Source organism: Pleurodeles waltl, chromosome 1_1 (genome assembly GCF_031143425.1).
Source record: "Pleurodeles waltl isolate 20211129_DDA chromosome 1_1, aPleWal1.hap1.20221129, whole genome shotgun sequence".
Taxonomy (NCBI): Eukaryota; Metazoa; Chordata; class Amphibia; order Caudata; family Salamandridae; genus Pleurodeles; species Pleurodeles waltl.
In genome coordinates, this window is record NC_090436.1 from 147,576,070 (window position 1) to 147,588,981 (window position 12,912).

Below are 12,912 nucleotides of genomic sequence, written 5' to 3' on the forward strand. Positions count from 1 at the left end.
GAGACTGAAGCTGCACACACCTGTGAGCACCTCCATGCAGACCAGCCATTTGAACATGCACTGCCCTTGCAGCTGCCTGGAACGGCATAGAAACTGCCATTATATGTATAACACTGTTATGCATTGCCGTAAAAATAACTTGTGTAACACAGGCCTTGGGTTATTGTGTTACGTTCAAACACACAGGACAAATACAGTTTTCATTTTCCACAGTGTTGTTCCAGCTTTTACAAGTCTCAGTCTGATCACTGTGTACTTGCCTTGTTCATTTCTGTTCCTGATTGACCCTGCATCCTGTTAGCCTGACTGGTTCCTGTCTTTGCGTCACCATAAAGGTTCCCTGTGGCTACATTTGTCTCATAGTTGCTTTCCATGCCCTCACTTTCCTCCTGGGGTAGTGTGTCATGTAAGTCTACAATGACTACTCAAATACATTGTATAGCGTAATCAGTTTACTTATCGTATCATGGGGTGGAACTTGTCTTCAAATAGCCTAAGCATGGCCCATCCCTTGTCAGGGTTTCATGTATCCATGAGTGACAAATAGTGACAGTGTACCATGGCTGTATGCATGGATTGGGTATGGTGCCTCCAGCACAACAAACAACGTCAGATAATGTGCATGAAATGTCAACGCGTTTGTACCCTGACAGTCCACACACTGATTCACATTGCCCCCAACATATTGATGGGGCCTGTGTGGTGAATAGCTGTGAGATTAATCAGCACAGAGGCACTGATGTTCCCGGCTGCAGTGGGAATTTTAGAGGCCACCCTGTGTACAAATGTTGTGAGGAAACCTGCTGGTTTAAAATTCCTGATCCATTTACTTTGTCAGCACACCAAGGTTTCCCTGTTGTCAGTCTCATAACACGTCTGCAGTGCCATTGCTGGACTATCCCCATGTGCGTTCTCAATTCCTCTTTGGATTTCCTTCAATTCAGCTGTGAAGGATACTTTGTAAATGCAGGAAATGGCTCCACAGACTCATGACTAGACCTGCACGTAACTGTGACAACATGGACCCCAATAATGACTCAGGCTACACATGGCCCCACACACTTGAACTGGACACCTTTGTGCAATTAACCACTGGAAATATGTGCACACGTGCTGCTTGGTCTGCTGGTCCTCCACTGCCACAGGAGAAACATGGCTCATTTATATGACTCAAATTGTGGCGTGACATGACATTTGTGGATTGGTTTTGGGACTCGGTGTCACAAACAGCGTACCCACATAGCATTTTCCAATGCCTGACTCATGGGTAGTATACAAACAAGTGCCCAGGAAGTGGTATCCAACATTCCTGGACATGTGATGGCCTAGTCTTGGAACTTTGCCATGATCAGCCGTCTTCTATCTATCCTGTCCATGGTTTGTCATTGATGATGCTTATGTCCCAAAAAACCTGGGAAGTTCACACAGCATTTGTTGCTACGTGTATGACAAACACATTTCCTTTCTCAATTCCACACTGAATAGCATTTGATGGTTGGACACATTGACAACACATGCATACAAGCTGATTAGAGAAAATCTGTCTTGTGATGTTCACACAGTGGGACAACTACATTAGTAAGAGCCAATTCACACACATTGACACACAGGCATTGAGTTACTGTATTGAGTTGCGTAGCCGTGCTATCCTCTATTGACGCAAAGCATGCCCAAACTGTGTAACACCTATTTGTATTCCACACGTTTGGCCATATATTGCATCAGTGAAGAGTGTAAATCCGGTACAACAACTAGAGGATCATGGTCCGCAGTAGTATGATCTGTCACATGTGCCCATACATCGGAATGCACAATGTAGGTGCAATCAGCCTATCTCTGTATTGTCACACCTGTCATGTACTGTTAAAAATGAGAAATGACCCAAACCCAGTCAAAAGCATAAATGTTGACGCATACGCGTCAAAAAAGACACACATGCGTCATAAAATGCTGCATATGAATGGAAAAAAGACGCTCACTGCCATGATACATCCATTGGCCCTGAGCGGTAATTCCCACACTGTATCCCAGGAAATTGGTAAACTATGAAAAAGAATAGAAAATATGGATGCGGGGTAATTTCTAAGCATTTGCGTAAAAAAAAAATGACGCACAGACTAAGCGGTATAATATTTTGACGCATAAGAATAAAAACGCACCGCATTTGAGCAGGAAGTGATATAATAGGATATCCTGTTTACAGTATTGGTACAGTAGGTGTACTTTCACTTTGCAGTCTGTTATATTCCCTGACTGTGCGGCTGTGTTTTGACTTGTCTCTCTGTGCATTTTGTGAATTTGTCTCTTATGAGGTCTTTAAATTGTCTTTTGGTGTTTCCTAAGTGTCTGTGGTATCCTGTGTAAGTGTATTTGTGTCATTTCTGGTGTCTAAATGTGTCTTTGTACTGTTGGGAGTCTGTTGTGGGTAGTGTTAGTTTGTGGATAGTTGGTCTGTTTTAGTGTTAATTGTTTTCATTTCCCTCTCCTACTTTCCCTTCATTCTCCTCTGTACCCCTTTATTTCATTTTTTTTCAAGAATGTTGGGTAGGCCTCTTCTTGGTAGGATGGGGGGATTTATTTGGCTGGTGTGCCACTTCCTACCATTAATAATTGAAGCAGGTGGCCGTGTGATACAGGGGTATCACACAGATGCAAGGAGGCTCCGGTGGGCAAAGGTCCTGTACCATCTTCAAAGAATCTACAACACACCGCGCAACGACCACCAGCTGAAACACCGTTGGGCTGACCTGGTTGCCAGGGAGCAGGACCTGCTGGACCACCTGGGTATTGTGATTGGTGGCCCTGTTGGTGAGTACAATTCAGAGTAATGTGCATATTTAAATACTCTGTAGTGACAGTAGCAGGTTTGTTCATATGCTGCAGGCAATGTTTTTGGACATGTGGAATGCAAGTTAAACATACAGTTGCCGTGAGTTATACAATTATTCCTACACATTACTGTCATTTGTTGACGCAACAGCTGCACTAACTTACAAAACACAACAGGAGCCTGTAAGTTAGTGCTGCCTTCACGTCAATAGATGATGCAAATGTGGCTCTAACATATGTTTTATGCATGGTCTGTGAGTGTACCAGGAAAGACATGTTTTTAATCCAGATATTTTCAAGAAATAATGTGTCCTTCAATTATTTCTGATACATGTCTGAACTGGATTCTGACACATACGTAACAACTTATAGCTGACCTCAGGTAACATCTTAGACTGATATTTGGACTTTGTTGTGCCACAATTAAATTAGGGATGGATGCAAAAAGTAATGCACACGGGTTCATATCAAAATGTTTGGTGCAACTTACCATAGCTGTGGCTCATAAAATAAAGCAAATGATACAAATTGAGGGGTAACAACTATCCCTGGCCCTCTGTACATTGTACCTGTGTGTTTTATATTGGTCTTAGTCACAATAGCTGGCCCGAGCTAATGCATTTGCCATCTGTGTTACTCTATTGCCATGTACTTCTCATAAGTTATGGGATCATCATGGGATACGTGACGTTGGGGAACGCATGATCACAATAGATTAAGTGCATGATGTCATGCAAGGGACCACTGACCAATTCCATCATACATATAAAGTTGACTAATACATAACTAGTTAAGTTTGGCACACCCATGCTGATCAAGTGCAGCATATGTTTAAGAACTAACCTCCCAGTATGGAGGCTATCACTGACATGGGTGTATGCTAAGATCAGTAGACTAGCAGTCCTATGACTGCTCTCAGTACAAAGGTACCTACAAATTGAAAACTACATCATCATGATTGACACACTGGTACATTTGCTAAACCATGTATTAATAATATCACAGTGTCAGTTTGCTATACATCCGCTGATCAACCAAATTGGCAAATGTAAGATGATGAATGTGGCTCATCTGTGATTTCCGAAACCCATATTGGTTAAACAGGGTAATGAGAGACACATTTCAGGTGCAATGACTACACCTGTGCCCATGCAGTCTGTCATGGATGAATACAATATACAATGTCAACATATATCTCCTTGTTGTATCCAAATATGAAAACTGCTCAATCCATGGTGAGCCTCAAACTGTCACCAAATAATGCACAGGGTCCCTGCAATTATGGTGTCATATTTGGCATATGTGGCTCAGGGTACACTGTTAATGTAGCATATGTAACCTAGACACAATACAGGCCCTACATGTAAGGGACCATAGAAAGCATGATAAATCATGCCCTTAATCCAACCCACAGGTGCGTAACACAGTAAAGGATGCCCTTTGATGCCCAAGCCACAATACCTGAGTGACTGGTTTTGCAGTCCTCCAGGAAAGTGGCTTTGCATGTCTCTCATGGATACACATGATTAGAGGAATACACTCCATAAATGAGTTCAAAACAAATGATGCTGCATGTTTGCCACCACATGATAGTTAGGGCCACTGCATGTGTGCAGATATGTGTGTATCACTCACTAGAGTGCCCGGGTCTGTACATGTCTGCAGTGGTATGACGGATGCAGTATCACCATGCCTGAGAGGCTTGACTTTCTGATTTAATCTTACACCCAGTGATTGTTTTTGGAAGTGTTGTACAGTGCACAGACATTGAGCACATTTCTCCCTTCCATGCTTTACAGGTGGACCTGCCCCTACACTATCGGAGAGGTGGCTTGATTTGCGGACCCAGACATCTCCAGTAAGTGTTGATATTTCTGTTCTGTGTTGTGTTTGCTGCTGTTGTGTGATTGACTCCTGTGTGTTGGACACATAGCAAGGTATGATGCGCTGGTCAATGATCAGATATGTTCCTTGAGTGGAGTATCATTTTTTTTCCATCTTCGAGTTGGGCAATCATTAGCGTATAGTCATATTTTGGGATTGTAGGGCAGCCATGTAGGCACAGTCGTGTGAATAGGGTGCCTTTTGTAGATAAAACTTATATTAAGAAAATGGACCATATTTATGATTTAGTCAGCAAGTCAGACCCTGATTCTCACAGAATAGGGATGCCAAAGTCTTACCCACAGACTTGACCCTCCCTGTTCACTAATGAACATGTTTGACTGTATGTTTGTCTTCCTAGCAGCATGTAGCTCCACATGTTGTGCTACATGTATGAGGCACTTGAGTACAATGGCCTAGGTGTGCATGCAGCTCATGGCCAGATGTGTGCTTGCATCTATCTGCTTGTTGTAAGTCCCATGTTACTGGTAGGAAATGATGTTGGCAATTGTCTGCATTTCCAAACATAAATGTGGATGGGATTGTCCAAGGTTTGGGTGTATCCTAGTTGGACATCCTCCTTACCTGTGGTGGACTGCCCAGACCCATGTACAGCTGTCCAAAGCTTCCTGGGTGCCCTTGATGTTTGAAAGTATTTGTTGCTTGTCCATCTCCCCCTCATGCACAGGCGTAGGGTTATGAAATGTGTACCTAGGACTGATGATCCAAGTTTAGTACACAGACATGTAAATCTGTAAGTCACTTGTCCAAAACTAGGATACCCACTCATGATTAGCAATTGCATTCTATCCTGGCAGTCCCATTTACAAATCACAGATCTTGTGGCCCTTGATTGTCATCCAGAAGTTAGTCATTAGTTGGCCTGTCACATGTGGAGGACTTGCAGTATTTTGTACGTGACAAATGGCTGAACAATGATGCATAGGTCATTTAAGTTGTTACCCATCTTTTAGAGCATTGCTGTGCTGTTTGATAGGACATATGTAGGCTGCGTTGGCATGTACTTCCTCAGGGACAATCAGTGATCTGTATGAGGATATGGCCTGTTTCTGGTACATTAGATGTATTGTCTGATTTACGTCTGGAGCCATATCACACAATGAAGTACCTAATGTTTGGTTTTATATTTTTTTTAACAGCTGCCAGTATGAATTCCATCCAGATTCGAGAGTTTCAGCACAGGGCGATGAGTTACCGCCACATTCTGGATGTGGAGTCTGAGAGCTCCAGAGTGTGGAGAGCATTTGCCCAAGGGGGCCCTTCGGTGTCCACCACAGCCACCACCACCTGCACCACCACTACCACCCAGGTGGCACCAACCATAGCAGGCACCTTTGCTGGACCGTCAACCTCCACTGCTCCAGGACCTGTCACGGCACCACCTGCACCTCCTCCTAAACGCATGGCACCGACAAGGGGACATACATCTTCAACTGGCACCCAGACCATCCCTGCTGCAGTCATTGACCCAGCAGATTTCCAGCAGATGCAACGGAACATTGACCATATGTTGAGGAAAATGACCCGGCTGCAGCAGGAGGTGGCACAAGTGAATAGGAGGGTGCGTGCCATAAGGACGACCCTGCAGAGGGCAAGCTTGTAAACATTTTACCCTCAGCCATGATTCCCTCCCCTCCCTCCTCTTTCCTGGTTCTTTTCATTAATGGGTTTAGGGGGCTTAGTGTTAGGTTAGAATAGGCTGTTAGTTTAGTTACTAGTAGTGGGTGGAGGGGTGGGGGTATGATACTTTTAGTATCTGTTTTTTATTATGTGTGTGGGTGGGGGATGATGTTGGGGTTTTGGTGTTTTAAAAAAAATATATATATATAAAATATAAAAATACAAAAAATATATATTTGTTTAGGATAAGATAGTATGTGTTTAGGTTAGTATATGTTGTCCTCCATGTGTCCTGTCTTATAAGGGGGATGGGGGATTGATGTTTAGAGTGTTTAGCTAAATGTGATAAGTAAGTTTAGCTTAGGTTATTTAGGGCCAGTTGTGGGTAATGTGTAGTTAGGAAAGGTTAGGTTAGGTGAGGTGTTTCCCCTGGTTGTAGCTTCTGTTTTTACTGTTAAATAAATATTTAGGTAACCCTTTACAGTTTGTGTCACATGCTTGGGGATAAGGGCCTTGGCATGGGTGAACAATGTCTCTTTAGTATTAGCTTTTGTGTCCCATCCTGCAACCAAATCCCAATTGCGCTGTTACATTGGCAGCTACACCAAAGCTACTTTGCTAAGATTCTGCCATCCATTGCACCCACCACTCAAGGTTACTATGTATCCCAAAGTGTTGTTAATTTTTGATGTATGTTTTCAATCTCACATACTTTGCGACCAGAATTGGTACTGAGGACACTGTGTTAAGTCTGCCTGCAGCCTGATGTCCAAGCAAAGCCTTAGAAGGCGAGTGGTAGTATGATCTCATGTAGTATGGTATACATAACTCACACCTATCATTTGTTACAAGGTTCAGCCAGGTTACATATTTGTACGTACACTCATACACATCCATTCATGCAGTATGGTGTGTATTAGGTGAAATATGGGTCAAATGTCACATACGTAAATTTTGTCTTGGAGAAAAAGTTGAAGGCAATCATTTTTGGCTTTGACATCCCTTGAGAAAGCGTTATTCTGTCGAACACAGCATTATGGTGTATAGTTTCTATTTTCCTCAGAATTAGCCCTCAGGAAGGGCAGATGATGGTACAATTCAGACCACAGTGCATAGTTATCAGCCAACGTTCTTTCAGGTCAGTTGTATTGACAATCTATAATCATTGACCTGAGGTAAACATCACTGATGGCCATCACGGTTGATATGTCACATTACACAGAGACAAAGTTGTTGTGTAAGTGCTATTTATTTTAAAGTGCTGTAGTGCTATATGTACATTGTCCATAATTGTTAGTCCATTAGTGTGACATCTTCCATTGTGATCCTACACAAGTGCAAAAGGACATGTCATTGGACATGCTGGGGTGAAGTGTCAGACAGTGCAGAGGGACAGGATTTGCCAATGAGTTAGTGAGAGACAATCACAGGGCAGGGTGACAAGATAAACAGCGGGCTGAAGAACAGTGCTTGAGTGTAGTTGTTGCAAGACTGGCATGTTACAAAGCACAAGACCCTGGTTATAGGTGGCCATGTGGCAGGGACTAGTGCTACCGGGTACTCTTACGGGTGAAGGTGATCTGTTACACGTCTTCATCTTCTGATGTGTGTGTTGTCTCCTCTGCCCTTGGTGGTGGTGGTTGTGAAGGGGCAACACACACCTCAATGCTTGAAGACATGGAGTCAGACATCCCGGTAGCTGCCAACTGTGGGGTTATTAAGAGCAGTACTGCAGCAAGGGGGAGCTGCTGGTTCTTAAGTACAGCAGCCACATCACTGTGGTAGGTAGCCAGGTCGGCCCTGAGGGGGTCAATATTGCATTTGTGCACGCGATGACAGGATTGTTGTTGCAGGTGTTGTGTCAACTCTCTTACAGCTGTGCTGATTTCCTTCACACTTTTTTCGAGTTCCTGCAAGATTGATGTTCGCCCTTCCATGGCTGCTGCCTGTTTTGCAGTTGACATCATGCACGAACGCACCCCCTCTAGGCTGGCTGCCATATTTTCCATCCCCACCCGCACCTCCTTGGCCAACTCCCTCTGTACTCCAACTACAGTTCTCTCAAAGCTAGTGCTAGTGTCGTCAGAGTCCTCAGCTGGGTTGGAGCTGGCAGGTCATACAATTGGGGTGGTGGGTGGGTCCTCTGTGATGGCTGCTACTTCTGTGCTCCTCCTCGTGACTGAAGGTGGGGCCTGGAGGGTTCCAAGGGCATCTTGGAGGGTCTGCTGGCTGATGTTTGTCAGCTCGTCATCCATGTCATCAGGGTAGTCCTGGACAGACATATCCGCAGGAGAGCCATCGTCCTCTGCAATGAGATATGGTACAATTAGTGTGTCTGTGTTGTGGGATTTGTAATGTGACGTGTCTGCCTTCCTATTTGTTGCACATTGTGATCTTGGTTCCGGTTCATTACTCCTGCCTTTCATATTAGCATTCTCCCAGGCCTATGCCCCACCTGCATGTCACATGTATTGTGGTCAGTTTGGGGACTTGTCAGTATCACATCCTCTAGGTGTTGGTTCTGGCCAAATTGTGAAGTGCCACCTTCTTGTCCTACTCAACCCTCTGTCTACTTCCATTCTCATGGTGAGGCCTTTCACTGGCTGTGGGTGTTCTGATGGCACTTGCACCACACTTAACATTCTGAAACTGCCCCAGTCTCTGATATTTCACATCCAGCTATATGTTGCTGAGACCTAGCATATACTATGTATTGGATTGGCATGGCACGATACGGGTGTCAGCATTGGTAGTGTGTACTGCTGATGTTGGGAAATGTGTGCTACATTGGATTGCAGTGATGGTCCTAACAGTGTTCCATTTCCTCCTCTGACGATGTGGGTGTATTTCACTAGCCAGTTACATATGTCCTCCCCCTCAATGCTGTTGTCTGAGCAGTATGACATTTGGGATGTTCCATGGTGTCATTGGAGCTATTGTGACCCAGGCACTGGGTGGTCCCTGACATATGCAGCATCGGTATGACATTAGTCATGTGTACCTCATAATGTTTATGACAATGTCTGATGTTTGTAGCAACTATGGACAATCACATTTGACAGGATTGGAACATTTCTATTGATTTCAGGGGATTGATAACATTGTCATCCTGAACCCTCTATTTTTGGTGTGTTTGATCCATGGGGACGTTACTGCCATTAGCTACTTGACCTGCACACACAGCAGAGGTGGTAGTGGCAACTGTTGTCAATGTTAAATTCCACTTTTAGATATGGCCTGAGACTGTTAATTGAGCCCTAGTTTATGTAGGGAGAATACCAGCTGATGTGTGGCAGCAGGTCAATTTAACGTTGTACCCTACCTTCCTGGCCTGGCTTTACCTTTCCAAAATCCTTGGCATGGCAGCATACCCCCATGCAAAGGGGGGAGAAGCACAAAGGATTATTTACCACCACCTCATCCTCCCAACTCTCAACACCTTACCCTTTCTGCTTTCCACCACACCCCTATTAATCAAAAACCCTACATCAATAGCCATGACCACTTAGTCCATCCAAAAAGGCTCTTGCTTTCACCTCTGACATGAAATATTGGGTCCTATTATCCATTACTACTTTCAATTTAGCAGGGTTTAGTAAAAAAGCCTGTGCCCCCTTATTTTGAAGTGGTTGAATTAACTGACGGAGCCTCCATCTTTTTTCAACAGTAGTGTGACAGAAATCTGGCCTCACAAAAAACGCACACCCCTTAGCCTTGCTTCTAGAATTGGGTCGGGCAATATATGGTTTCCAACGACACAGGATTAGGCTGTTTTTCAGTATTATCATATAGGGTTAAGTCATCCTTAGAATATTCCCACTGAAGACCATTAGTATCCAGGGAGTTAGTAGAATGATTATTAAGCCCTAATTGTTCACTTCTCTTCCTCTGCTTCTTCCTAACCGTGGCATTCTTGCTACTTTCATGTATATCCTTCCCCAGCACCGAGTAGGACACTTCCGAATCAAGCTCTGAGGAAGTCTCTAAATCCGATTGCTCATTGCTTGACCAACTTGAATGATCCGATAGTGAGAAGAACTTATCTCCTTGCATTGTCTCATTGTCTCGTGACACCATAGGCCCCTGCTTTAACAATCCTGTTAGCTCCATCACAACCAGAGAAGTTTTGCTGTAGCTGTTGTTGGCCCACCCCCTCTACCTGTGACAATGTCATATCATCTTGAGAGTTATTCATCTGATCTATCTGATTACTAGCAACATGCTTTTTTAAGGCCACCACGTCTAAAGCGTGATCCTGCCCCCCCTCCTTCCTGGGGGGGGGAGCCCTTCCTCAGCCACCATCTCAATAGTTGTTAATTGATCGGCCACCACCACAACAGAGGGGGCATCTATACCCCCTACCGGTATATCCTTCCCTCTCTCAAGAAACCTATCCAGCGAAGCATTCTTAGTTTTAGGGTACATCTTCTCCCCGAGCCATGTTTTATATCCACTGTTGCCCCCTGTCGAGTTGATGTGCTAACCCTTAACGGTTTTCCCCGTCCAGTCAAAGTCATATTTTTCACCCCCTTTGGCGGCATTTTTACCCTCTTCGCTCTCCAAAGCACAGATGCGTTATTACAGTAAATACCAAATGCCAAGCGCTGGTAATAGAAAAAAATTCGAACAGTTTTGCAAATCCGCGCCTGAAGCTTTCCAAGATTAGCGTCCGTGAACACAAAACAGCCGTTGCCCTCGAGCAGGAACGGGAGTGAGCCAGAGCACATTCCTCGAAGGGGGCGTGTAATCCTTCGGCAACAACAACAGTATCCGCGATATTTTTTTAATGTAGCAGCCCGTCGCTACAATGTATCCAGTGTATCCAATCGCTAGAGGTGAAGACGCCGCTACAATGTATCCAGCATATCAGACGGCTGGAAGTGAGGACGCCGCTGCCATAGAGATGACTGATTTCCCCTAGGCCGGCGCCCGAGCAGAGCCTCCGGCTCGTTAGAGAGCTGCTTCCGCTGCACTGAAGGGGTTCTGGCCGGAGCAGACGTTCATGGCCGAATCACGCGGCTGCCATCTTGCTTTCCCTCTGGCTCAGCTCATGTAGTTACATGTCGAATTATAGACTCCAATAATATAGACAACAAGAAAACCTACAAATTTAAATAACAGAACGTAAATATATATGCTGGGCCTAGAGTTAGAATAGTCTGAAGTTTTGAAGCGGACATTTTTGTAGGATGTTTTGTTTTTCTACTCACACTTTTCTTTAGTTTTCATTTCAAGTCTGTATTTTCACCTGGAGCCCATGACAGTAAAAGGCAGCACTCCCCCGGCATTTCTGCAGCCTCCCTCATGCCCCTGCCATGAGATGCACTTATTGTATTACGTTGCTATGATCGCAATAATTTTTACGAGCTGTACGCACACAGAGCTGCCAAGTCTCCTGTTCTGTGTGACATTGGGCTCTCTTCCAGTGCCACTTATAAATCTTTCCAGTCACGTGCTCTAAATTATTTTTAGCTTTTAGTAAATACAATTTTTTGGGACTGCTCCAACTGGGGAAAGACAACTGGCAGCAGCACAGGGATGATTCTAATTAAAGTCAAACTAGGATATTTGAGGTGAAGTCAGCCGTAAACAGAACTTTATGACTGAATGTATCCGTTTTGCACCTGCCAGGAATTAACCAGTATTGGGATATCCAGACTATGTTGAAAAGGGCTGTTTTAGGCATGTCACACAATAGGCAAAGGCTGTTAATGCTTACGATGTGTAATGCCGAACCTCATGTTTAAACTGTCAGCCCTGGATACGGAGCACTATGTATATTGTTTCTTTCTACAGCTTACATTCTCCACTTGCTTGCTATCGCCAGAAGACTTCTCTCACTATACTCATAAAACCCTGAATGAAAAATTTACCTTAATGTATTACCTTTCCTCAAAGTGACCCTCTTCTTCCTTCCATCCTTTACATTCCTTCTATTTCTGAGTATAGCCTCCTCTCAGTCTCATGCCTGCCCCTCAATCCTTCTTACTGTAATTCTGCAATTGACATATACCTCTTTTCTTAGCTCATAACCTCTCCTCTTTAAAAGCCTATCTCTGTAATCCAACATCACCTAATCTCGTCAACCTATCAATCTCACCAACTATTCACCTGAAACCACATAGCCCCCACTACTGATCACACCTACCTGGTATTAATATATCACTAAGTAAATACCTGTATTTTCTCTTGAGAGCACATGACTAATCGCAATCGCCAACATTACCCACTAATCTTGGGTAGTGTGCTCCTTTCTGTAAAGCACTTTAATGCCTTATCAAGTGTAGTAAGCACAATATAAACCCAATTACCATTGCTTTGGATCAGGAGGCTTTCCTTTGGGGGTATACGGGTGTTCCATGTAACAACTTATGGTTTTTGATCCAAAGCCCTATCTACTACAATAGCAGATAAGGCTGTACGCCTTGCCTCTTTGAACCTGGTGTTGAAAAGGAGAAACACTTTAATTGCTCCTAATGTTTCCCACTTTGCATGTATGCTGCACTGTACAGCACACATCCAAAGAGGGAAAAGTTGTCAGGTAAACTTAAGCATAAC